Source organism: Suricata suricatta, chromosome 2, assembly GCF_006229205.1.
Source record: "Suricata suricatta isolate VVHF042 chromosome 2, meerkat_22Aug2017_6uvM2_HiC, whole genome shotgun sequence".
Taxonomy (NCBI): domain Eukaryota; kingdom Metazoa; phylum Chordata; class Mammalia; order Carnivora; family Herpestidae; genus Suricata; species Suricata suricatta.
This window is the reverse complement of record NC_043701.1, coordinates 57534781-57559115: the sequence shown is the minus strand read 5'-3', so window position 1 is coordinate 57559115 and position 24335 is coordinate 57534781. Positions and strand designations below refer to the sequence as shown.

Here is a 24335-nt window from a genome sequence, read left to right as displayed (position 1 = left end):
GCTGGCCCCTCCACTGGGTCACCATAGACTCAGGTTTCCTGAAGCAGGCCAGGCCGGACTGGAAGTTAATCACACACGCAGACATCAGGGTTTGCTCATTTGATGGACGTTATTGTGGTAACAGCCAGCCAGATTTTTACAGAAGAACTGGGCCTCCCTTTTCATGACTTTTATTTTTTGTTTGTTTTGGTGGTTAGGGGGAGGTGGTGGGGTGGTTAGTAGTGATTTGCTTGTTTTTAAATTAAAAGAAGAAGATTTTATAAATTGGAGCTAGGAGATTTGAACCAACTCCTACATAGGGCGATGCAACATGGGAGTAGAGAAGCCACCAGAGTCACCAGGAGCTGTCTCTTTGCCAAGGAGATGGGTTCTGGAGAAGTGAATGAATGAAAAATAAACCCAATGCAAGAAAATGGGAGTTGCAAGAGAACTGCAACCTGTGTGTGTGTGTGTGTGTGTGTGTGTGTGTGTGTGTGTGTGTGTGTGTTTAACCTTAAGGGCTAAATGTAAATGAAACATTTTGGATAAATTTGGAAAAGAAACACCATTCTCTTTCCTTTTTTTTTAAATTTATTTTTTAAATTTACATCCAAGTTAGTTAGCAGGTAGTGCAACAATGATTTCAGGAATAGATTCCTTAATGCCCGTTTAGCTCATCCCCCCCTTCCATAATTCCTCCAGTAACCCTCTGTTAGTTCTCCATATTTAAGAATCTCTTATATTTTGTCCCTCTCCCTGTTTTTATATTATTTTTGCTTCCCTTCCCTTATGTTCATCTGTTTTATATCTTAAAGTCCTCATATGAGTCAAGTATTAAGATATTTGTCTTTCTCTGACTGACTAATTTCGCTTAGTATAATGCCCTCTAGTTCCATCCACTTAGTTGCAAATGGCAATATTTTGTTCTTTTTGATTGTTGAGTAACACTCCATTGTATGTGTGTGTGTGTTGTGTGTGTGTGTGTGTGTGTGTACACACATACACATATATATAGCACATCTTCTTTATCCATCCATCGATGGACATTTGAGTTTTTCCCATACATTGGCTATTGATAGTGCTGCTATAAACATTGGGGTGCATGTGCCCCTTCGAAAGGGCACTCCTGTATCCCTTGGATAAATACCTAGTAGTGCAATTGCTGGGTTGTAGGGTAGTTCCATTTTTAATTTGTTGAGAAACCTCCATACTGTTTTCCAGAGTGGCTGCACCAGTTTGCATTCCCACCACCAGCAGTGCAAAAGAGATCCTTTTTCTCTGCATCCTTGCCAACATCTGTTGTTGCCTGAGTTGTTAATGTTAGCCATTCTGATGGGTGTGAGGTGGTATCTCATTGTGGTTTTGATTTGTATTTCCCTAATGATGTGTGATGTTGAGCATTTTTTCATGTGTCAGTTGGCCATCTGGATGTCTTTTTTGGAGAAGTGTCTATTCATGTCTTTTGCCTATTTCTTCACTGGATTATTCACTGGGTTATTTGTTTTGGGGGTGTTGAGTTTGATAAGTAGATTTTGGATACTATCCCTTTATCTGATATATTGTTTGCAAATGTCTTCTCCCATTCCGTTGGTTGCCTTTTAGTTTTGCTATTTTTTTCCTTCGCTGTGTAGAAGCTTTTTATTTTGATGAGGTCCTAATAGTTCCTTTTTGCTCTTTCTTCATACCCAGCCCAACGTGGAGCCCAAGGTGGGGTCTTGAACTCGGACCCGAGATCATGACCTGAGCTGAGATAGAGACTCCCAGTACTCAACTGACTGAGCCACCCATGCACCCAGAAACACCATTCTTTCAAAGTAGATTGATGCAATGATTTTTAAAACAGAGCAGAACTAGAGCATCTTAAATTTTTAATCCTTTCTTTACAGGTTATCTAGACTGCTTTTGATTAAGAAAACAGTAGAAAGTGAGTAACTGTTGGGAGCAAATGCCAGGCAGCACACGTGTCATACTTTCTGGGGTGTCTGAGTTGTAGGGGTCTCCACGCACAGGCTTGTTGCAGTCGGTGGCCTTTCCCTGTATTTCTTTGTAGACTCTGAGGCGTTCTTACACAACTTTTCACCACCCTTAGAGTATTCTTCAGCTATGGCTTCTGGTTTTCAGACAGACCAGCCCTTTTTCTTTGTTGTTCAGGTTGTCTTTTGTTTTAAAGGTGATCTTCAGTGTTTTGAATGTGGGCCCTTCTGAAAACTTGACTTCCATTGTGAAGGCCCTCTTATCACATGGAGGCTTGTCAGGAAAAATAGGCCGTTGCCAAGTCAGTGAATTAGCTTTATTGACCTGGTTTGTTAGCTTTTTCATTCTACATTTGCAGATTTCTTCAAGCTCCTTCCTCAGCCTCCATCTTGGATCCAGTATTGCTCTACAATTCCTTGAAATGTAAAAGAAATAATGTTTCCAGTTAATATCAGAGATGGAAAAAAACACACACACTTTAACTAAATGTATCCTTCTTGTTCTTGTTCTTTTTTTTTTTTTTTTTTAAGTAGGCTCCATACCTAAGGTGGGGCTTGAACTCTGAGATTCCTTGCTTTAACTATTGTGTTCTCCAAACAGTGGCCAGAATGACTGCAAAGTGACTATGTCCCTCTCCTGTTTTATACCTTCCAATGACTTCCTCAAAAGCCCTCCCAAAGCACGTGGAATAGGATCCAAACTCCTCTTTGGATGATCGGATCCTGCCTCTATCTATGGCTGCATCTTAATGTGTATTCCTTACTATAGTGCTCACTGAACCCCAGGGATGAACGCATTCTTTCTGTCCTTCAAACTAACAAGCTAATGCTCACTGCAGGGCTTTTATGCATGATTGTTGTGCCTGGAATTTCTTTATCCAGCCCTTCGAATGCTGGATTTTTTTTTTTTTTTAATTTAGGACTCAGGTAAATGTGAGAGCCTTTCCAACTATTCCAACCCTAATATTACTTTGACCCTTTTTATTGTTTTGAAAGTACTTACCCCCTACCTGTATGATATATATTTCCAGTTCCATGCAACGACTCTTTTTTTATGGCTTTCTTTCCCAAAACATTTCTAACAATTTCTGGGATGTGTGGTACAAACGTTCCTTTGTTAGTGGGTCCTAATTAAGGTCACTTTCCTCTAAGAGAGCAGTTCTTAAACCTGGCTGCACATTAGTATTACCTGGTATCATTATAAAAAATAGTGATGCCTAGGTTTCTCCCCATTAAATCAGAATCTCAGAGAGGACAGGGTGAGACCTGTGCTCATGTTTTTTTAAGAAGCTCACCACGTAATTCAAACGTGGAACCAGAGTGGAGAACCTGTCTTAGAAGTTAGTGGAGGTGGGGCACCTGGGCGGCTCAGTTGTTTGTGCGTCCAGCGGCTCAGCTCATGATCCCCAAATCAAGGGGATCGAGCCCCGTGTTGGGCTCTGCACAGAATGTGGAGCCCCTCTTTCCCTTGGCCCCTCTGCACTGCTCATGCTTGCTCTCATGCTCTTTCTTTTAAAAAAGAAAAAAAAAAGTTAGTGAAGGTAGCAGTGGGAAGAGGACAGGAAGGAGGGAAGTGTTTTTTGTCAAGTATATTCTGAGCCTGAAGCTTTCCAGTCCTGCTGCCCTATCTGTGGCTATTACTGTGCCTATGTTCTGTTGCTTCTAAAGCAACACTGGTTTCCATCAAATGTGATCTACTAAGAGAAATCCTCTAGGACCTGCTTAAGCTGGAGCCAATCTTTTTCAGACCACTGGGCATTTTTCTCTCCATCTTAGGTGCTGTGATCATTTCCTAACACTTATTGGTGCTCTGTGTTAAGAATGATAAATCTTTAAAAATTTCTTATTTTGTTATAATTTTAGATGGATAGGGAAGTAGCAAAGATAGTGCAGAGTTTGTATATATTCTTCACCCAGCTTTCTCTGATGTTAACATCTCATATACTAATGATACATTTGGTGAATTAAGAAATTAACATTGATATGATATTTTCTTTTAATTTGTCTAATTTTTAAATATTGATATGATATTTTAAATTCCAGACTTTATTCAGATTTTACCAGTTTTTCCACTAATGTCTTTTTTTTTTCTGTCCCAGAATCCATTCCAGGATATTGCCTCTCATATAGTTATTATATTTCCTTAAATTTCTCTAATCTGGGACAGTTCCACGGGCTTTCCTTGTTTTTATTTATTTATTTATTTATTTTAAATAGTTTATTGTCAAATTGGTTTCTATATAACACCCAGTACTCTTCCCCACAAGTGCCCTCCTCCATCACCACCACCTCTTTTCCCCTTCCCCCTTCAACCCTCAGTTCATTTTCAGTATTCAATAGTCTCTCATGGTTCGTGTCCCTCTCTCTCCCCAACTCTTTTTCCCTCTTCCCCTCACTATGGACCTCTGTTAGGTTTCTCCTGTTCTCCTGTTAGACCTATGAGTGCAAACATATCATATCTGTCCTTCTCTGCCTGATTTATTTCACTTAGCATGACACCCTTGAGGTCCATCCACTTTGCTACAAATGGCCATATTTCATTCTTCCTCATTGCCATGTAGTACTCCATTGTATATATATACCACATCTTCTTGATCCACTCATCAGGTGATGGACGTTTAGGATCTTTCCATGATTTGGCAATTGTAGAAAGTGCCACTATGAACATTGGGGTACATGTGATCCTATGTATCCGCATTTTTGTATCTTTTGGGTAGATCCCCAGCAGTGCTATTGCTGGGTCATAGGGGAGTTCTATCAATAGTTTTTTGAGGAACCTCCACACTGTTTTCCAGAGCGGCTGCACCAGTTTACATTCCCACCAACAGTGTAGGAGGGTGCCCGTCTCTCCACACCCTAGCCAGCATCTATACTCTCTTGATTTGTTCATTTTAGCCACTCTGACTGGTGTGAGGTGGTATCTCAGTGTGGTTTTGATTTGTATTTTCCTTATGATGAGTGACGCTGAGCATCATTTCATGTGCCTGTTGGCCATCTGGATGTCCTCTTTGGAGAAGTGTCTGTTTAGATCTTCTGCCCATTTCTTGTTTTTATGTCCTTGACACTTTTGGAGAATGCTTGTTAGGTGTTTTGTAGACATTCCTCACTTTGGATTTGTCTGATGTTTTTCTATGATTCAACTCAGGTAGGGATGCCTGGGTGGCTCATTCGGTTCAGCATCTGACCCTTGATTTTGACTCAGATCATGATCTTACAGTTCGTGGATTTGAGCCCTGCATTGGGCTGTGTGCTGACAGCATGGAGCCTGTTTGAGATTCTCTCTCTCTCTCTCTCTCTCTCTCTCTCTCTTTTTCTGTCTCCCCCCCTCCCAGCTCACATACGTGTATGCTCTCTCTCTCTCAAAATAAATGAATAAAGATAAAAAAAAATTCTTAAAAAAATAAACTGGGGTTATGGGCTTTTTGGGTAGAACATCACAGAGGTGAAATACTCTTCTCATGATGTCATGTCTGCCGTATATCATATCAACATGACCTGTCACTGGTGATGTTAACTTTGATCTCCTGGTTAGAGTGGTTTCTGCCAGCTTTCTCCAGTATCAATTCACTACTTTTCTCTTTTTATACTGTATTCTTGGGAAGCCAGTCACTAAGCTCAGCCTACTCTAAGTAAAGGGGAATTAATTTGCATCTTCTGGAGGGGGAGTATCAACAGATATTTGTCATTATTCTCAAAGGAGAATTTGTCCATTCTTCCTCATACAGTTGTTTACTCATTCATATCAGCCCATGCTCATGCATATTTGTGTTATTCATTTGGTTATAACCCATTGATATTGCTATATACTTTGCTAAAATTTATCCAGCTTGGCCATGGGTTACACTTTTTAAGTGGGATTCTGTGTTCTTTTTAACATGTCTTATCTTTTCCTTTCTTTTTCTTTCTGTTGCTCTCTGTTTCTCTCTCCCTCCCTGTTTCTCTGTCTCCCCCGAGTTTTCCTCCTCCTCTTCCTCTTTTTTTCTAACATTACCTTCTGGTACTAGAATATGTTCATCTTGTATTTTCCTTGCCTCAGCCCTGCAATTGAGTGCTTTTTTTATATATACATGATCTCACTGAATCCTCAAGACAGCCTTGTGGGGTGGATAGATATTATCTCCATTTTTACTAATTCTGAAATGGAACCCATGTAGTAAATTTCCTAGGGAGAACATGAAACAACACTGTCAGAATTCAACAGAATCATTTTGTTATTGACCCTGAAGATATATGCCTTCTTCTGAAAAGCTCATTCTGAGACAGGTTGGTTGAGGAAACACCTCTGGGTGTGATGCAAACATTTTCCCACAATGCTTCTCCCTCCTTCCAGGCCCTTCTATCCCTGGGAACTCAATAATAACCAAAACAGAGAAAAATCCCTGCTCTCCTAGAGTCTACCTTGTAGTGAGGTAATAATAGCAATTATTGAACATATTGAGTGTTAGGTACTGTTTGTCACTTTCTATGTATTAACTGATAACAGTCTTTACAACAGCCCCATGAAGTAACTTCTGTTATCATTCATGATTTTTAAGAGAGAAATGAGGCACAGTGAGATTAAATCACTAGTCCAAATTTGCTGGTTACGTGGCTTGTTCGGGATCGCTCTGCTAGTCTGCAGTAGAGCCAGACTCTGACCCAGGCAGTCTACTTGTCCTGCCTCTCCCCTTACACACTCCTACTGTTGTTTTCCTGTGAGGAAATGAAGCTTACGGGTGGAGTTACATGTCTGCACTCCAGACCTATGTTTAAACTAATCCCATTTGAATTGTATTTAATAGAAGTTCCTAATAATTTGGAGGCCATAGATACAGGTTTTTCCCATTTGTGTAGTTCTTTGGTTATTTCTGTTAGAATGGGGAGAGAGAATTGTGATGCCTGGCTCACCATCTATGCCTGGAAACCCATCTGGATTTTTTTTTTTTTTTTGAGAGAGATCGAGCAAATGAGTATGTGTTAATTCATGTGCGATCAGGGTAGAGGCAGAGGGAGAGAGAGAATCACAAGCAGGGTCCACCCTCAGCGTGGACCCTGATGCGGGGCTTAACCTCACAACTCACGATCATGACATGAGCTGAAATCAAGAGTTGTATGCTTAACTGACCGACTAACCCAGGCTCCTACTTTTAAAAAGTTTTTTGAGAGTGTTGGCCATTTTTAATTTTTTTAAGTTTATTTATTTATTTTGGAGGGGGAGGGGCAGAGAGAGAGAAGGGGAGAGGGAGAGAGAGAATTTCAAGCAGGCTTTGTGCTTGGAGTGCCTGAACTCAGCAACCATGAGATCATGACCTGAGCAGACAAGCAGATGCTTAGCTGACTGAGCCACCCAGGCTCCCCTGGAACCTCTATGTTATGAATGGCTCTGGATTTTGGAATGCCTGTTTCTCTATTATTAGTTAAGTGGATGACTACAGCCCACAGCTCAGACCTTTTAGGAAGTAGCTACTTATAATTACCTTTACTGGGAGAGAGATTCTGGATCAACAATGAAATTTACTTACAACTTCCATCCATAGGAAAGCCCTGTTCTACTTTCTTTTCTTGTTTTGGGTAACAAAAGTGTTTAAAATTTTTTATTATTTTTTTCTTCGTGAAGATATATAGATAGCTTACAAGAAAGCATGAAGGGAGGTGGGTGGGAGATGGGCAAATTAGATGAAAAGGATTAAGAGGTACAAACTTGCATTTATAAAATACAGAAGGCATGGAATTGAGGAGCACAGAATAGGGAATATCATCAATAATATTGTAATAAGGTTGTATGGTGATAGATGGTGACTACACTTAACTATGGTGAGTATTGAGTAATCAATGGAATTGTCAAATCAATATTTTGTACACCTGAAACTATTATAACATTGAATGTCAGTTGTACTTAAATAAATAAAAAAGAAAGAAAACGAAGCATGAAGGGGCAAGCTGGCTAAACTTGCTTCAGAAGGGTGTAGTGATTTCTTTGTACCCTCTTTATGTAAGAGAGAGGGAAGGCTGACAGGGTAGCTAGGAGGTCACGGGAAGGATGTTCCTGGTGGAGTGTTTTTTTCTACCCCATCCACATGGATGCTGGCATTTTCCCTCTCTCCATGCTAGATACATGGCTCATTATTTATAGAATCCATAGCTGAATCTAACAGAGGTTCACCACGCTGACGTTTTTAGTCTCTTTTGTTGCCTGATACTATTATTAAGCCAGGGTCACAGATACCATGTGCAGTCTCCTCCACCCCCTCCCCAGCCAACTTCCCCAACCCTGAATTGCTTCCAAAATTACCCTTGTCTTCACTCTTGCTCACAGTGCTTTTGCTTATATATCAAACATCCCGGTATCCTGTCCGTCTACTGATCCTTATCCAATTTCTTCTCTGTTTTGTACTAGGAATTTGTAGGAATTGGAATAGTTATAGAAACAGAAAAGTTGAATGGGACTAATGGAAGACCCAAACTGTCATTCTGGAAAGCTTTCCTTCTTTTATATGTAGCTTATGGATTATAGAATTTGTGACTGTGCCAGGGTACTCTTGGAAAAGAGTGGACAGAGATGTTTGGCCTGGAAAAAGAGGGACTTGAAAAATTGTCACTAGTGTCCCCTGAGTTCATAGGCATGATTAGGGAACTTCATTCCAGGATGGTTCACACAATTTAAAAGAAAGGGATGAAAGCAAGAGATGCATAGTTTACTCTTCAGGGAGCTGTGCACATGTACTACTTTGTGGTAGTAATATTTCTAGGAAAGAGTAGAGGAAGCCTGGTTCCCAGTGCTCCAAATGAGAAAACACAGTTTGTAATTAGATGTCACTCATTAGTTGTCACTGAATGATCCATCATCTCAATTGTGAAATTCAGATCACCTTGTCTCTTGGAGAGGTAGTGACCAGGGACCAGGCCATGTCTGTGGAGATTTTCCCAGTGACCTCTCTCCCCCAGGCATGCTGGCTGTAGTGGTTTAAAACCACTGTTTGTGTGTATAAAGCAAAACCAAGCAGACACAGTAAAACAAAAGTACAAAATTATAAAGTCCTGGGGTGCCTGGGTGGCTCAGTCAGTTAAGCATCCGACTGCGGTTCAGGTCATGATCTCCTGGTTCATGGGTTGGAGCCCCACTTCGGGCTCTGTGCTGACAGCCCAGAGCCTGAAGCCTGCTTCAAATTTTGTATCTCCCTCTCTCTCTGCACCGCACCTGCTTCTTCTCCATCTTTCTCAAAAATAAATAAACATTAAAAAAAGAGTTAAAAAAATAAAATTAAAAAGTCCTTATCAACAAAGGACCAAAAAATGTTTTGCAAGATAATCCCTTAATATGGAAATCAAAAGACCTTATTAAAAAATCCCTTTGACCAAACGTTTCCCATTAGAATTCTAAATCATTTGCTTACTGTCTTATAAAAGAATTAATTTATTAGGACCTTGTGAAGATGAGGAAGTCTACACTAATTCCTGGCTGGTTTTTGTTGGCATAAGAACATGTAGGGGGAAATATTTTTTTCCTATTTATTAGATTGTGGCCTGTATGGTTCTGGTTCAGAATAGGATATATATAATCTATTGCTCAAGAATGCTTCTTAACCTTTTGCACCAATGATGCTTTTTATGAAAATTCTCCATGGAACATTGCTTGTGATATTATCTTCCCTTCAAAGTTTCTTTCCTTCCTTCCTTCCTTTCTTCCTTCTTTCTTTTTTCCCTCCTTCTTTCCTTCCTTCGTTTGTTCCTTCCTTCCTTCATTCATTCCTTTGTTCATTCGTTCATCTGTTCCCTTGTTCATTCGTTCCTTCTTCCCTCCCTCATTTCCATTCCTTCCTTCCTTCCTCCCTCCCTCTCCCTCTTTCCCTCTCTTTTTTCCTTCTTTCCTTCCTTCCTCTCTCTGTGTCTCTCTCTCTCTCTGTCTCCTTTTCTTTCCTTTCCCTTCCCTTCCCTCTCTTTCCCTCTCCTTCCCTCTCCTTTCCTCTCCTTTCCCCAATCTTGATCTTTACTATTTCTCTCCATAGGTATTTGATGGGAGGCTGAGAGAAAGAACACATACTAGCATGGCTGTCTGCTTCCATGTTAACTCAGAAGTTAGAGAACCAGTTTTGATACATTTCCTGGTATTTCATCTGGCTCTAATGATATTCCCAGAGTGTCCCAGATATTTATTTACATCTGGTGCGAAGATAGTATTAATTAAAAACATAAAGCTGGCTTTCGAACTTGACTGTATCAGGAGGAAAATTGGCATTGGTTCAGAACTTTGTGATAAGTATGTTACCAAGTACTTTGAGGCTATCAGACCATCAGGCCAAGTGATAGTCCCTGAGTGATGATGGAGGAACGGACTGCTTAATCGAAATTGCATGTGGGGATGACAAAATCTGAAAGTCTCTAATCACTTCATCAAGGCCATTTAACTGAGGGCTGCAACGGAGACTATGATTTATGCAGTAACTTCTCATCAATTTGGGAAAGTTTCTACTTTTGGCACAATTCCATAAATAAGTAGAAATACCCATTTCCTACAAAATAAGGTCAACCTTACTTTAGTTGTTTATTCTAGCATGGTAAATTCTAAATTATTTATTTTTGGATTGCCCACAGGAAAAAAAATTGAACCTGAGCTGACCCCCTGACACAAAATGTTTGGAATCCTCCTCCTTTGCCATTGTTTGGATTTTTGAAAGAAAATGTATATTTATCTTAATATGAGTTTAGTTGAAACTATGAGGAAGATGAGTTTATTGACATAAAAACACAGTTTTTATTGGGGATACATAACTGGACAAATTTTTTTTTTGAGTCCTTGTCTTCACCACCAATGGAGACACCAAAGGTGTGAATATGGTTAGATCTCCTCTTAAAATTCGTTGCACTTAGAAAAAAAAAATAAAAAGCAGCTTTTCTCTAATATTGGGAAGTATACTTTGAAACTGTTGTTTATTATACATCTAATTGTAGAATAAACCAGTTATTTACATTATCTGTTTTTCCTTAATGAAAAAAATCTGTTACTGCTTTTTGTCAGTCATAAATGAGATAAATGTTTATTGTGAGGAATTCTGAAAGTAAAGGACTATAAGAAATAAAATAATCATGAACGACAATGCTATTACCTTGAGAAAACAATTGTAAGATTCTGGTGCATTTCCATAAGCATGTTTACATTAAAAAATTTTTAATCGAACATTTAAAGTTTCAAAAGAAATAGCTCTACAAATTTAGAATCTTAAACCAAAGGAAAGGACCCTGAATGGGACCCCTGGGAGGATTTGGTGTTTGTTCCCTGGAGCTTGGTAGATAAGTGGATTGATATGTGATTCATGCCTGAGATATTTAGGGAGACAGAGGAAGTCTGGAGGGCTGCGGTTTGGGAGCCACTGTGGTCTTGCCAATATTTCCTGTGGATCAGAGTGAGAAAGAGAAAAACATTGTGTGATTGCTTTAGATCCTGTCCAAGAGGGCAGAAGGAAGCTGGTGATGGACTGATGACGTCTAAGGCTGAGGAAGGATCATAAGTGATTAGCTGGAAAAGGGAGAGATTCACCAGTGTAAAGAGTCTCTGGAGGTAAGAGACCCCCGTGATGGAGTAGGGGAGGTCTTTGAAGAACCCATTAAAGTGCTCTATGAAACAAGTAGGCTTTAAAGCCTTGCCAAGCCTAGATCACCATGATAGGACCAATTAAGAAGACACTCCCTGCTGACCATACCTCTTCACCACTTCCCACATATGCCCAACCGGGGAGGCATTAGAAACTATGTTTAACATATGGGGAAGTTACATAGAGTTGGATTCTGTCATTATTGGATGCTGATGATTTTTCTTAATGCTACAATTTTCTTTTTTTTAATTTTTAAAATGTTTTTTATTTATTTTTGAGAGACAGAGGGAGACCGCACAAGCAGGGGAGGGTCAGACAGAGAGGGAGATACAGAATTTGAAGACAGTCTCCAGGCTCTGAACTAGCTGTCAGCACAGAGTCCAACACGGGGCTTGAACCCACAACCCGTGAGATCATGACCTGAGCCGAAGTCGGACGCTTTTAACTGACTGAGCCACCCAGGTGTCCCTCTATGATTTTCTTGAAAGTAACATTTATACATAGTAAATATTCAGTAGATACTTATCCAATCAATAGGAGTGGAATAAAATATTGTACCTGAATTACTAGAAATGAAATGACTATCCAGGTTTTTATTTGGGGTTTGAGCACTGTTATGGGTGTTCTTTTCCTTCCTGAAGTTTTGCTTTAAAGCACTGGACTTAACTTGTCCTGACCTCTTCATAGCTTTTGTCTTGTGTCTTCCCAAATGATACTCTCATTGCAACTTTAGGGTCAGTAGTCTGGCAACATTGTGAGGGAGAATAGTGTAATATAGTGTTTTAAAGTTCTTGAGCCTTTTCTTCAAATATCTTCCATAGAAGCCTGACACAGATTAAGGTTGAACTGCTCAGATCAAAGCAGGGCAAAGAGAGCAGGGGCGTTGTCCTCTATACAGTAGACTGGTTGAAACATTGGCTCTTTCACTTACTGCTTAATGTGGCTTTGGATAAGTTACTTAACCTTTCTAAGTGCAATTCTCTCATTTGTAAATTTTAGAGTCATTGTAAGAAAGGATTATTATAAGGGTTGTTATAGGGTTATTACAAGGGAGTGTGCAGGAAATGTTAGCTCCTCCTCCTTTGCTGCTGTTACCTTCTCCTCATCTTCCTCTTTATCTTCCTCTTCTTCCACAAGCATGGGGCCAAGTTTAATGGTGTTCAGGTGTGTGTTAGAAATCATTTCTTAAAGTTCATTATAAGTTTTGATCTTTGTTGTTTCTCTCTATAGGTGTTTTGATAGGAGGTTGAGAGAAAGTATACATACTAACATGGCTGTCTGCTTCCATATTAACTCAGAAGTTAGTGAACCAGTTTTCTGGTTCCTATCCAGTCCCACTGACTTGGATATGCAAATACTTTATCCTTCTTTCTGCTTCTATCTATTTGTCTGTCTGTCTATCTCTCTATCTACTAATCTATTGTCTATCTGCATTTTTAAAGTTTATTTATCTTGAGAGAAAGAAAGAGAGTGAGAGCATGAGTGGGGGAGGGGTAGAGAGAGGGAGAGAGAATTCCAAACAGGCTCCATGCTGTCAGTGCACAAAATGTGAGACCATGACCTGGGCCGAGATCAAGAGTCTAACACTTAACTTACTGAGCCACTCAGATTCCCTTATTTACATTTTTTGTGAACCCAGTGAGAATTAGCTATAGCATGTGATGCCCATTACCTGTAAAATTTTCAGTTTGTATTTCATAAAAACATAGAATTCTGTTATGTAACCAATTACCAAAATCGGGAAATTAACATTGAAAAATACTATCATATAATTTTTAGACCTAACTGATATATTGTCCATTGTCCCACTAATGTCTTTTTACAACAAAAGAAAATCTAGATTGTAATATATTCAATTGTCATGTCTCTTTAGCCTCCTTTCATCTGGGCTTTTCTTTGTAGCTTTTGAGTCTTTCTGTGCAATTCCTGGCATTGACATTTTTTAAGAGTGTAGATCAGTTATTTAGTAGGTGTTCGTCGATTTGGATTTGTCCAATATTCTTCATGAAGAGATTCTGGAGCGGTACTTTGGACTTTCATGCCACAGAAGGGATGCTAAGTTCTTAGTGCATTATGTCAGGAGGTACATGCTTTTGATTAGTCCCATTGCTAGCAATGTAGTTTTACCATTGGGTTAAGGTGGTAGTTTCTCCAGGGTAAAGTTATTGTTTTCCCTTTGATAGTTAAAGGGAGATATTGTCAGGGTGGGGGACAGTATACTTTGAGACTATGTAAATATTCTGGTATTTGCTTAAGCTACCACCCACTATTTTTGTCATATATCAATAATTCTTACTTGAGTTTACTATTGTTATGATGTTGTTAGTGATTTTCTAATTCTACCATTCCTTCTACATTCATTAGTTGACTTTCTATAGTAAGGAAGAGCTCTCCCTTTCCTTGATTTGTTTATATCAGTGTTGACTCTTGAATTCATATTTTCTTCAATCAGTTCCAATTCTTTATTCTCACTGTTTATTTTGGTGCTCAGATTGCCCCAGATGTGGCCAAGATTTCCCCTGTATTATTTTGATATGTCCTCACAATCCTTTGAGCACTTTCTAAAGTTTTGGCATGAGATGGTCTAGGTTTATCCTGTTTTGTGTCCCCCTCCCCCCGCCCCCAGACTCCTACCCTGCCCCAGTCCTGGAATTGACCATTTTTTCAAGGGGCCCTAGTTCCATTAAGTGGAGAATGGTATTTACAAACCAAGATCTGAGCACTAGATGTGGTCATAACTGCAAACTTCTAAAAGCTTCTGTCAGTTTACTTTACAAATGATTATTTTTACCAGTACCATTACATGTTATACTATTCCTCTTGATTTCATGTTATTTCCCTGCTTTTGGATTTATTGTATACACATATACTACTATGTGTGTTTGCTTATTTTGGAAACATTGCTTGCCCAGAAGTCTGTACTTTTGGAAAGACTTTAATTATTTGCAATTTTGGGCAGTTCAAGGATTACTGGATTTTATTTGATATCTTTCTTACTTGGGTTACTGTTATCCCTTTTTTTGTTTCATTGATCTCTATTAAATAAAGATGTAGACTGTGCTTAATTGAATATTTTTTTCTTGGCAATGAATGAAGGCTAAAGGTGATTCTTGTTAATTTGTTACTCAATCAAGTTATCCATTTATCTGGATTTGATTTGAGATGATGTTTAGTCTCTCGAAAGAGGTCAGTACTGAACATTTTTATGGTCTTTGCTTAGAATGTTCTTTCGTGGTCTGACGTAGGGCTGCTGTTTAGGGTGTGGGAATCTAGCTATAGGGAATTGGTTTTATGTGAAAATCTGGCTCAATTTTTACTTTCTTTTCAACTCATGGAGTGTGTTTTATATTTCTGACATTTAAAATTTGATTTTGTGCCTGAAAATGAAGAATATATAGCAATAATAATTTTATTTATTCTTTAATGATTTTATGGAACGTTTGTCAGAATGTGAGCTGTATTTGTCTAATAGAAAGTGTTGATACTTGGGATATGGATGTAACTACTAATAGAGTTTTTTAAAAATAGGGCCCATGAAAGTATATTTGAATTCTTAATTTCAGGACAAATTCTGCAATTTATTTTATTAATTAAGTTTTGTTTTCCCCTTCCTACTTGAATAAGTCTTCAGGAAATTAGGACATTGTGTGTGTGTGTGTGTGTGTGCCTGTGCCTGTGCATGTGTGTGTGTGTGTGTGTGTGTGTATGTACATGATTGAGGTGTAGATAAAGTCACTTTTAGCATGACACACTAACATGATCATGACAGTCATTGAAACTGTAGATTACTGTTGGATGATGGAAGTATTGAAGAGTTTTGATCTCTTTTCCATGAAAAACATTGTGTATATTATAGACAAGGTGGTATTTGATACCCAGTTATCCCTAACTCTTGTCAATACTATAAAAACATTTGAAAAAAATAATACAAATAGAGAGGGAGGGAGACAAACCATTAGAAACTTTTAAATACAGAGAACAAACTGAGGGTGGATGGGGGGGGTAGGGGAGAGGGGAAAATGGGTGATGGGCATTGAAGAGAGCACTTGTTGGGATGAGCACTGGGTGTTGTATGTAAGTGATGAACCACGGGAATTTACCTCCAAAACCAAGAGCACACTGTACACACTGTATGTTAGCCAATTTGACAATAAATTATATTAAAAAAATGGGTATCATAGGCATGCATGAAATAGTATAAAATACAAAAATATGCACCAGTCAGGTGACAAATGTTTATTAAGTACTTACTGCGTGCTTAATGTTATGTTAACTAGTTGGGGAAAATGAAATATCTACATAAGAAACAATTCTTGAAAAAATATCTTTTTATATACTAACATCAAGTTGTACATTATAAAACAAAGTGGTAATTTTGTGATAAAGACATATATCATCAGCGAAAGTTGTTTTTTATTTTCTATTTTGCTTAGTATGCTTTAGCTGCATTACAGAATACTGCTTAACTTACAAATTCACTTACCCTTTCTGGCTAGGAACATATGCTTATTAGTATTATATTTCAGACTCTTTAGGTGCTGTTTTTGATGCCTCCCTGTGATAGAGAGTGAGGAGTCTAATTTCAAAGATTATTGAGTTAACAAACCTAATGATTAATATATCACATTTCTGGTCTTTGAACAATGTGTGCACTGTATTTTGTAAAAGTGGTAATATTTTGTAAAAGTGGTTATACAGTAATGAGTGTCAACAGTTTGATAATTACTTATAGAATCACATTAAGCAGCTGTGTGACCTTGGATAAGGCACTTAGTCTCTCAAAGTCTTATTTTTCTCCACAGTAATGAAAATACCTCAGGTCTGTTTCATGAGACTTAAACATGTACAGAGCACCAACACAGTTCCTAGTACATCATAAGTGCTCTGTACATGTTAACTATTATTATTGGATTAATTGTATAAAATAGAAAATGGCCAAGAAGATTCTTCAGAATAGAATAAAACTCTCCTGTTCAGATGAAGGAGAACCCGACTGGAAACCGAAAATCAGTGTTCATTCTAGTTTTGCAGTTGATACGCTTTATAACTTTGGACAAGTCACTTAATCTCTGTCTGTAGGCCTCAGTTTTCTCATCTGTAAAGCCAGAATTTTTGCCACAGACCCATTCAGCTCAAATATTCTGGGTATACTTTCAAGCATACAAAATGAAATTTTCTTATCATTGACAATTGATTTTTTGACATTTTATTGTAGAAAAATGTGAAGTTATGGGAAAGTAGAGAGAAGAGCATAATGGCTCCTGAGGTACACCCATAATAACTTTATGATCAATCTTATTTTGTTTATAATCCCATATATTCTCTCTCCCTTGATTATTTAAAAGCACACCTCAGATTTTATATCATTTCATTTCTAAATACCTCAGAATATATCCAAAAGAAAAGGACTCTTTTTTTTGAGCTTTTTTTCTTTTATAGTTTATTGCCAAGTTGGTTTCCATATAACACCCAGGGCTCATCCCCACAAGTGCCCTCCTCCATGCCCATCAACCCTTTTCCTCTCTCCCACCCCCTCATCAGCCCTCAGTTTGTTCTTGGTATTCCAGAGTCTCTCATAGTTTGCCTCCTTCCCTCTCCCCAACTATTTTTCCCCCTTCCCTTCCCCCATGGTTCTCTGTTAAGTTTCTCCTGTTCCACTTATGAGTGAAAACATATGGTATCAGGGTTGCCTGGGTGGCTCAGTTGGTTGAGTGTCCAACTTTGGTTCAGGTTATGATCTCATGGTTTGTGGGTTTGAGCTTCGCGTCAGGCTCTGTGCTGACCGCTAGCTCAGAGCATGGAGCCTGTCTTCAGATCCAGTGACCCCTTCTCTCTCTGACCCTCCCCTCCTCACACTGTCTCTCTCTCTCTCGCTCTCTCTCTCTCTCTCGCTCTCAAAAATACATAAAAACATTTAAAAAAATTAAAAAAAACAAAAACGAAATCATATGGTATCTTTCTCTGCATGACTTATTTCACTTAGCATGACACCAGAAAAGGACTCTTTTAAAACATCAACATTCAGTGTCATCACATGTAAATAAAAAAAGGACTATAATTCCTTAATATTACTAAATATTCAGTTGGCATTCCAATTTTCCCAATTCTCTCCCTCTTTCTCTTTACCGTTTGTTAATTTTCACTTGGCATCAAAATGGAGTCTAGTCACTTCAACTGATTGATATGTATCTCAAATCTTTAATTTGGTAGTTCTTCCTAAATCTCGTTTTTACTGCAACTTGTTTTTTTATTTAATTTTTAATGTTTATTTATTTTTGAGAGAGAGAAACACAGAGTGTGAGTGGGGGAGGGTCAGAGACAGAGAGAAATCAGAATCAGAAACAGGCTCCAGGCTCTGAGCTGTCAGCACAGAGCCTGACGTGGGGCTCGAACCCACGAACCATGAGATCATGGCCTGAGCTGAAGTTGGCTGCTTAACTGACTGAGCCACCCAGGTGCCCCTGTTTTTTTTTTTTTTTTTTTTTAATTTTACTGTTTGTTTATTTTTGAGAGAGAAAGAGCTTGAGCAAGGAAGGGCACAGAGAGAGAGAGAGAGAGAGAGAGAGAGAGAGAGAGAGAAAGAGGGAGAGAGAGAGAGAGAGAGAGAGAATCCAAAGCAGGCTTCAGTCTCTGAGCTGTCAGCACAGAGCCTGACACAGGGCTCAAACTCACACACAAACCATGAGATCATGACCTGAGCTGGAGTCAGATGCTTAACCAACTAAGCCACCCAGGTGCCCCGCAACTTATTTGTTTAAAAAACCAATTTATTTATTTTGGTGCCCATGTGTTCAATTTTATTGTTGTTCTTTAAAAAAATTGGCATCTGTAGGTTTGCTCAGATTTTGTTTGTTTGTTTTTGTTGTTCTTGTTAAGGATATTTCACAGAGGGGCTCCTGGGTATCTCTGGTGGTTAAGTGTTGGACTTCTGATTTTGGCTCAAGTCATGATCTCATGGTTCGTAGGATTGGGCTCCATGTTGGGCTCTGCATTGACAACACAGGGCTTGCTTGGGACTTTCTCCCTCCCTCTTTCTCTGCCCTTCCTCTGCTTGCTCTCTCTCTCTCTCTCTCTCTCTCTCTCTCTCTCTCTCTCTCTCTCTCAAAATAAATAAATAAACATTAAGTGAAAGGATATTTCACAGAAGGTGATGTTCCTCTAAGAGGCGCATAAGGGCCGCTATTGCTCTCTCTGTGATGTTAGAAGCCATTGATGATGATTGCCTACATCTATTAATTCATTAGGAATTGTGAAATGATAATACCCTAATTCTGCCAGTCTTTTTTCGTATATTGGTTGGGAAATTCCTATAAAAGAATATCCTCTCATCAACTATTAGATTAGTATTTGACAAGCAAAGGCAACACAAATGTAAATTCTTTCCCTTTATTAGCCAATTGTCATAATAACAAATTTATTCCCTATTATCCTCCAAAGGTGACTGATGATTAAAAAAATATCACTACGAATTCTCAGAATTTGCTATATTTGATGTGTTTCAGTCTATTGCAACTATTCTTTTGATTCATACTCAAAATGGTCACTCTTTGGTTATTGCAGGTCATTTCAAGTTGGCATCTGCATATTTTTTTTGTCATGAGCAGTAGTCTTTGATAGGTTCCTTGATTTCTGGTCAAACAGGATATTCTAGGTGAATTTTATGTTTTCTGTCCTATCCTGGAGTCAACCATTTCTCCATGGAAACCTAGTTCCTTTTAGTAGGAAATGGCATTTAGAGACCACAGTGTAAATAATAAGAATGGTCATTGCCACTGGGTTAGTCTTTGGTTTTAGGCCTTTTCAGTGGACAGATAAGAAAATAAAATATTTTTAAAAAATGAAATCAGTCATTAGTTTGATCTATCATTTTAATTCAGAAACATTTATATACGAGAAAATGAGCAAAGAAAGAAACAGAATCCAGATACAGTTAACCCTTGAAAATGTGGGGGTTACAAGGGATACAGAAGTGCTGGTTCATAGGGGCACATGTACCCCAGTGTTTATAGCAGCACTTTCAACAATAGACAAATCATGGAAAGAGCCTAAATGTCCATCAACTGATGAATGGATCAAGAAGATGTGGTTTATCTATCCAATGGAATACTGCATGGCAATGAGAAAGAATAAAATCTGCCCATTTGTAGCAACATGGATGGAATTCTGGGGTGTCATGCTAAGTGAAATAAGTGAGGCAGAGAAAGACGGATACCATATCTTTTCACTCATAAGTGGAACAGGAGAAACTTAACAGAGGCCCATGGGGGAGGGGAAGGGAGAGGAAAAAAATAATTGGGGAGAGGTAGGGAGGTAAATCACAAGAGACTCTTGAATACTGAGAACAAACTGAGGGCTGCTGGGGGAGGGGGAGAAGGAAAGGGGGGTGATGGGCATGGAGGAAGACACTTGTCAGATGAGCACTGGGTGTTATATGGAAACCAACTTGACAATAAACTATAAAAGGAAAAAAAAAGAAAATATGGGGGTTAGGGTTGTTGACTCCCCCCATGCAGCTGAAAATCTGTGTATAACCTTTGACCCCCAAAAGTTAACTACTAATAGCCTACTTACTGTTGACCAGAAGCTTTACTAGGAACATAAACAACTGATTAGCACATATTTTGTATGTTATGTGTATGTTATGTGTATTATATGTTATACTTTTAAATAAAGTAAGCTATTGAAAAGAAAGTTTTATTAAAATCAGTGAGTTAAGCATCCAACTCTTGATTCAGCTCAGATCATGATCTCATGACTCAGTTAGTGAGTTGGACCCCTCATATGGCTCTGTGCTGACAGTGCAGAGCCTGCTTGGTATTCTCTCTGTCTGCCTCTCTCTCTATTCCCCCATTTGTTCTCTCTCTCTCTCTCAAAATAAATAGACAAACTTAAAAAAATAACTAAAAAAATCATAAGGAAGAGAAAATGTATTTATGGTACTGTACTGTATTTATTGGAAGAAATTTTCATGTAAGTAGACCTGCACAGTTCAGATTTGTGCAGTTGACCCACTGTATTTATATACATTTTTAAGGATTACATTATTTACTATAAAATATTTTATTACCTTCTGATCTTCTTTGGTAAATAATCTATTGTTGGAGTTTCTGTAGCTGCTGGAATAGTAGTATTAGCTATCTAGATAATAGCTATGGTATTAACTTTAAACATTCTCCTATTTTGTTTTTAAATTTATCAACAGGATAGGTAGTAGTCCTCTTTGAAACCTCCTTCTTTATTGTCCATAACAGCCATTATTGACTAAGTCTGTATCTTGAGGAGGTTTATCTTTACTAGAGAGATGGGGAGGTGGGTGTCACAAGTCAAATGGCATGTACAGAGAGAAGCCCAGAGTTAATGAAAGAGCCTTGCATATTGGGGAGCAGCTATACTGAGTATGAGTTGTTTTGGAGGAGTGACGGGAGATAAGATGTATGGAGTAGTTAGAGGGTAGGCCACATAAGACTCAATCGGTCATACCAAGGAATTTTTATACTATAGGCAACTTAATAAGAATTTAAGGCTCAAAAAAAAAAAGAAAAAGAATTTAAGGGACATCTGGGTGGTTCAGTCAGTTAGTGTCCAACTTTGGCTCTGGTCATGATCTCGCCATTCATGAGTTTGAGCCCCATGTTGGGCTCTGTGCTGACAGCTCAGGACCTGGAGGCTGCTTCAGATTCTGTCTCTCTCTCTCTCTCTCTCTCTCTCTCTCTCTCTGCCCCTCTCCCACTTATGCCCTCCCCCCTCTCAAAAATAAATCAAACATTGAAACATTTAATAAAAGAAATGAATTGATCAGAATTATATATTTGAAAGATCTTTGTAGCTGTGTGAAGAATAAACTGAGATGGGAAATGAATAAGTAAGCTATTGCAATGCATAAGAGCTTAGATGGATTGAGAGTTAGCAGATCAAATAAGGAATTAGTGACCAATTGGACATGGGCAGGAACCAAAAGAGTCCAGGGTGACTCTTAGGTTTTGGGGTTGTGCAAATGTGTGGGTGAAGTTTCACTCAGTGAAACGAATGTGATCTCCCAGTCTGGATTGGTGACTGTGAGGGTGAATGTGCTGGGGAAATACTTTCTGTTTAGGGCATCTATAAGCTTGTGGTACCTTGAATTATTTGGTGGAAATGTCTGTACATACACAAGCAAACATCTTTGTGTATAAGGGTTCTGTCTTGGGCTAAAATCTTAGCTCTGCTACTTCCTATCTATATGACCTTGGATGGGTCACTTAACCTTTTAACCTGAGATTTAAAAGATTTTATAATTTTATAATTGTAAAAAAGGGATAATGGTACCTAACTCATAAGGGTCTTATGTGAATTAAGTGACCTAGTGGACAAAAATCCATCAGTTCTAATACATAGTAACTTGATAAATGGTCATTATTATTCTAGATATGGTGTTGCTGGTATCTTATTTGAGGCCATGGTATGGATGAAATTCATTAGCGAGAACACTGAGAATAAGGGAGGGGGCCAAATTTGTATGGACTCTTGGAGAATGTCAGTGGTTGAACCTGGGAAATTTAGTTGCCTGGACCTTCCCTCACTGTCCCTTCCCCCAAGTTCCCAACAGGTTATTTCAGGTATTACTAGAGAAGGTACAGTTTAATCTTTGTGTTATAACCAGTAGTAATATAAGTGTTATCTCTATTTCCCTAGTTTATTTATTTATATTCATTTATTTGTTTAACACACATTTAACAAGATACTGGTAGAAATTAATCTAGGTGCTGAAGAGAGAACATTCACCTCGGTCACAGCCCTTGTGGGGCTAACGCTCTAGAGGAGAGACATATTCATCTAAAAAATTAAATTTCAGATAGTGATAAGTACTTTAGAGAGAATGACAATACGATAAAGTGCTAAGGAGTTCCTAGGAGTGTATTTTAGATAGAGTAGTTAGGGAAGGTCTTTTTGGAAAGAGCATGTTCAGAATCACATAATCAGTAGTAGCCAGCCATGGGAAGATTGGAAGAAAGAACATTCTAGGTAGTGCACGATCTCCAGGATGGAAATCAGCTGTGGGTGTATTCAGAGAGTAGTAAGAATTCCAGGAGGACTCAAGGTAGAGGGCAGTGGGAAAATTGATGAGATTAGTCCAGAGAGCAGGCAAGAACGAAGACACGGGCATGAAGAGTTTAGATGTACTCTAGGTGACTTGGAAAGCCCCTAGAAGGCTTCAAGCAGGAAAGTAGGACTTGCTGATTTAGATTTTAGGAATATCATCATGATCTTGCATGAGGCAAGCATGAGGGCGAGAGACCAGAAGCAGGAGGCTAATGATACAGACTAGATGAGAGGTGTACTTTGTTCCCTCTCTTCTTTTTCTTCTCACCCCATGTTGGAGCTTATAGTGGCTAGGAAGCCTCAGAGCCATCCTTGAACTCATCCTCATCAGGAGAGTTACACTGATGATGCAGGTGCCCTGGGCCCAGAGCAGATAGATGCAAGCAATGGTAACTTGCAGAGGGTCCGTTAGTCCGCCTCTTCACTAGGGGTGCATGAATGAGGTTCGGTATATTTTGTTATCTTCTTCTGGGGAGAAGTTCATAGCTTCTTGTCAGTTGGTCAGAGGGGTGTTGCCCTTCCGAAGGTTAACCTTTGATAGCGTGTTGAGCACTGTGGGAGGTGTCATAGGAGTTACAGGAAACAAAAGCAACCACAGGAGCTCCTGCTTTCTAAGTGCTTGTAAGTTAAGGACAAAAGGAAAACACAGACATAATTAAGAAAAATGAGTGAAGCCAGGATCAGGCAGGCCAGATCATGTGGTATTCAAGGCAAATATTAAGAGAAAAAATCTTTTTCCTTTAAGTTTCTTTTCCTTACAGTTTTTTCTAAGTCTGGAAATGCGTTTTGCTTTATGGTCAATGTTCATAAAAGCCACAAGATGGCGAGGTTGCTCTTTAAAATGAATGTGAGTGAGTTAAGGAGTGGAAGAAAAGACAGAAGGAGAAAGAGAAGAAGAAGAAGAGAGAGAGAAGTGAGAAGAGAAAGAAAACGAAAGAATGAATAAATGTGTGGTGTTCCTCTCTAATTTTTCATAACCTCCTTAATTTTCCTTACCCTGTTACTTGAATATGCAATAAAACTGGCATGCTTAGATTTCTCCTCTTTAATTTAGGTTTTGATTGTACTTATTTTGGAATTGTAAGCTAAAATAAAGTTAAAAAGAATGATCTGAATCCCACGCTTATCATTTTTTCAGCTTTTTATTAAATTATTAATAAATAAATTTTTATATTGCCAACAGAGTAATCTTTACACAATACCATTTGATAATCTCAGTTCCCTGCTTTAAAACTTTCTATAAAATAAATTCTATTTATTGTCAGAAGTGTAGGACAAAAAGGTGGAATCATTTCTGACTCATATTGTTGCAGGATGATCAAGCACAACTGTCAAGAAAGAATTTTTAAGAGGTTATACGGTGCAGCTTACTAGGTTTATCTAAGTAGCACAGGGACAGGACCCGGGGACAGAAAAGCCCCACTTTTTGCTGTATGAAGCTGGTGGTTATATGCTTAGTGCTTAATGGGGAGAGGATGTACAGGGAGTATTAGATCATAAATGTCTTCTTCAAGTTTCTACTCATAAAACTATTGTTGCATGATTTCTCTCATACTTATCGTTCAGCTTGATATTAACTATCAGTGAGATGTACAGGCAGTCATGAGACCCTTTAAGAATGTAGCAACCCGCACGTGTTTGATCCTTATCCGTACTATGCAGGCTATAGGTCAGCCTTCTGGACTGAAGGTGAACATTTTTCTACTCCTATCCCTCATCAGTATTTATATATATA

The 24335-nt window shown here is 38.7% G+C and overlaps 1 protein-coding gene and 1 pseudogene across 2 annotated transcripts in view; one reads left to right on the top strand and one right to left on the bottom strand.

Moving 5' to 3' along the window:
• SUGCT (succinyl-CoA:glutarate-CoA transferase) overlaps positions 1–24335 on the top strand; it is a 749888-nt gene that overhangs the window by 71059 nt on the left and 654494 nt on the right. The window lies entirely within an intron of this gene.
• LOC115303980 lies at positions 1944–12661 on the bottom strand (annotated as a pseudogene).